This window comes from Lutra lutra, chromosome 8 (genome assembly GCF_902655055.1).
Source record: "Lutra lutra chromosome 8, mLutLut1.2, whole genome shotgun sequence".
NCBI lineage: Eukaryota > Metazoa > Chordata > Mammalia > Carnivora > Mustelidae > Lutra > Lutra lutra.
This window is the reverse complement of record NC_062285.1, coordinates 129,559,397-129,563,214: the sequence shown is the minus strand read 5'-3', so window position 1 is coordinate 129,563,214 and position 3,818 is coordinate 129,559,397. Positions and strand designations below refer to the sequence as shown.

General features: G+C 42.4%; 1 pseudogene; it reads right to left on the bottom strand.

Annotated features, from left to right (window-relative positions):
- Positions 1-2,011: 2,011 nt before the first annotated feature.
- LOC125107007 (tubulin alpha-1A chain-like) lies at positions 2,012-3,292 on the bottom strand (annotated as a pseudogene).
- Positions 3,293-3,818: the final 526 nt, after the last annotated feature.

Below are 3,818 nucleotides of genomic sequence, written 5' to 3'. Positions count from 1 at the left end.
TTGAGACAAACAACCCAATACAAACAGAATAAACAGCCTTGAAACAGACTCTAACATGTATGGAAACTGGATTTGTTGCAGTGATTATCAGTTGCGATGTCACCAACTACCCCAACACCTCATGTCTTAAAACTACAGCTATCATTTTATAATTTCTGACGATTCTGTGATTGCTTAGCCAGTCCTACTGTTTGTTGGTCCCACTTTGACTCAGTCATTCCAGCTGCATTCAGGTGGTCGCTGGACCCAGACGGCGATTCCAATAAGACTGCTCTCCCATGGCCAGAGTGCTGACTGGGGTCCGTCCTCTTCCAGATGACCCCTCCTGATTTGTTCGAGCTAGTAGCCAGGCCAGCCCAGATTCTAGGGGAAAAGAAACAGGCCCTAGCTCTTCATGGATAGAGCAGAATATTTATAAGGAGGGAAGGACCTGATCAGAGCCTTCTTTGGAGATGATCGAACACAACTGGAATTGCAGCCTAGAGAGAAATGGAGGGCCTCTACAATGGGTTTTGTATGTTAAATAAAATGTAATTGGAACTATACCTCATACAACAGAAAAAAAAATTCCAGGTGGATTCAAGGCTTAATTGTGGAAAGTAAAACTGTAAAACTTCTAGGAAAAAAAAAAAAACAAGACAATATATTTAAGACCTGGGAAGAGGGACACCTTATGGCTCAGTTGGTTGAGTGTCCAACTCTTGATTTCAGTTTTCGGTCATGATCTTGGGGTCCTGGGATTGAGCCCCGCTTCAGGGTCCCCGCTCAGCAGGGAGTCTACTTCTTTCACTTACCTCTGCCTCTCCCCCCTTGTGTGCTTGTGTGTTCTCTCACTCTCTCTCTCTCTCTCAAATGGGTAAATAAATCTTTAAAAGGAAAAACAAAAAAGACCTTGGAAAAGAAGAGGATCTCTGAAGCAAGACCCAAACAGGCACAACCTCTAAAAGAAAAGATCGGTTAAACTCAACCACACTAAAATGCAGAATTTCTGTTCATCAGAGGATCATGAGAAAAATGAAAAGACGGAATGCACACTGGGAAAAGATATTAGCAATACATACAACTGACAGAGGGAGGGCTATTGTCCAAAATGTGTAAAGGATTCCAAATTTTCTTTTTTTTTTAAATTTTTTAATTTATTCATTTGACAGAGAGAGACACAGCAGGAGAGGAAACACAAGCAAGGGGAGTGGGAGAGGGAGAAGCAGGCTCAGGATCATGACCTGAGCTGAAGGCAAACACCTAACCACTGAGTCACCCAGGTGCCCCAGACTGCAAATTTTCAATAAGGAAAAGACAACACAATTTTTAAATGGGCACAAGACTGGAATAGGAAACTTCAGAGAGGAAAAAACACAAAACCAATGGGAAATGAACATGAAATGATTCTCACCTTTATTATTTGAGGAACTGCAAATCAAAACTAAAATGGTATATTTTTGGTGCACCTGCTGGCCCAGTTGGTAGAGCGTTTGACTTCTGATCTCAGGGTCATGAGTTCAAGCCCCACCTTGGGCATGGAGCCTACTAAAATAAAATGAGATTTTTACATCTACCCAACTGGCAAAGATTTTAAATCCTCACAACATCAAATTTGATTGGAGATAAGGAGCAAGAGGTACTCATATACTCTGCTAGTCAAAGGATAAGTAGATATTACCTGTTTGGAAAACAGTTTGACATTAATTAATAATTTCAAGGATACACATATCCTGTGATCCAACAATTCCACTTCCAGATATATTTTCTAAAGAAACTCTTATATACAAATATCAGAAGACAAAATATTTATAGAAACACTGTTTTATAATAAAAAAATAAAATGTACATAAATCTGTTGATTAGAGAACGGATAGATTGTGGCTTATTCTTTTTTTTTTTAATTTAAGACAGGGAATACTGTATTCAAACCCATCAGAGACATGGACAGCTTGGGTCTGTAATAAAGTGTTGTGTTGTAAAGCACAGGTCAGTAATTGTATGTCAAATTAAGTAATCAGAGCACAAATTTTCAATGTTCAAAACAGAATAAGCTTCCCTGTAAAAGCAGCACCTTTGTGACATTTCCTTCTCCTTCACCCTCTCCTTCAACAGAATCCACACCAACCTCCTCATAATCCTTCTCAAGGGCAGCCATGTCCTCACAGGCCTCAGAAAACTCTCCTTCCTCCATGCCTTCCCCCATGTACCACTGAACAGAGAGACACGTGGCATGCATAATGTCAAACTTGTGACCCAGGCGAGCCCAGGCCTCAGCGATGGCTGTGGTGTTGCTCAGCATGCTCACAGCTCGCTGGACTTTGGCCAGATCTCCACCAGGTACCACAGTGGGAGGCTGGTCATTTATGCCCACTTTGAATGATACTGGGTGGTATGCTTGGTTTTGATGGTGGCAATGGCGGCATTGACATCTTTGGGAACCATGTAGCCACGGTACATCAGGCAGCCAGCCATGTATTTACCATGGTGAGGGTCACATGTCACCATCTGGTTGGCTGGCTCAAAGCAAGCATTGGTGATCTCTACTACAAAAAGCTGTTCGTGGTAGGCTTTCTCAGCAGAGATGACAGGGGCATTCGTGGCCAGAGGGAAGTGGATGCAGGGATGGGGCTCCAGGTTGGTCTGGAATTCTGCCAGATCAACATTCAGGGCTCCATCAACTCTGAGGGAAGCTGTGATGCAGGGCACAATTTGACCTATCAAATCTATTTAGATTAGTGTAGGTTGGGTGTTCAATATCGAGGTTTCTATGACAGATGTTATAGATGTCTACCACGAAAGCATGGAAACCTGGGGGACTGGGTAAATAGAGAACTCCAGCTTGGACTTCCTGCCATAATCAACAGAGAGATGTTCCATCACCAGGGAGGTGAACCTGGAACCAGGTCCCCCCTCCAAAGCTGAAGAAAACCAAGGAGACCTGAAGACCTGTGCCCTGGTCATCCACCTTACAAATTCTGTCACTGATCTCCTTGCCAATGGGGTAGTCCCCTCGGCATAGTTATTGGCACTATCTTCCTTGCCTGTGGTGAGCTGCTCAGGGTAGAAGAGCTGGCGGTAGGTGCCAGTGTGAACTTCATCAACGACTATGGGTTCCAGGTCTACAACACATTCTTGCCAGCGCCCGTCTCACTGAAGAAGGTGTTGAAGGAGCAAGTCCTCCGTCAATGGTCTTGTCACTTGGCATCTGGCCATCAGGATGAATGCCGTGTTCCAGGTAATAGAGCTGCCAGTAGGCACTGCCAATCTGGGCACCAGCCTGGCCAACGTGGATAGAGATGGAGTCATGCATGGTTGCTGCTTTGCATCTGCCGATGTGGCTTGTTCTTTAACTTGAATACTGTGCAGCAGTAATAATCAGTAGCCTTGGCTACATTTCAAAAGCATAAGGTGAGTAACAAAAACAAGTCACGGAAGACTTAGATTCTGTATGATTTGACTTTAAAAAGTTCAGGAATACAGAAAATTAAACAATATATTGATTGGGGATTGATAGGTGATAAAATTGAAAAGAAAAATAGGGCAATGACAAGCATAAAGTTCAGAATCATGGTTACCTCTGGGCAGAAGGGAAGGGGGAGAGATCAAGGAGACACACAGAATGAACTTGGCTCCAAAGGCACAGGTCATAGTTCATCTTAAAATTAGATGTTGAACATTCATTCCCAATTCCTTCACACCATAATGCCATTAATAATAATAATAATTATTATTATTATTATTATAAATAAAACTAGATATTGAATATATGGATGTTTGAGGTATTATTATTTTTTAACCTTTTCACATCTGTTACAGTTCCTCCTATTTATATATTC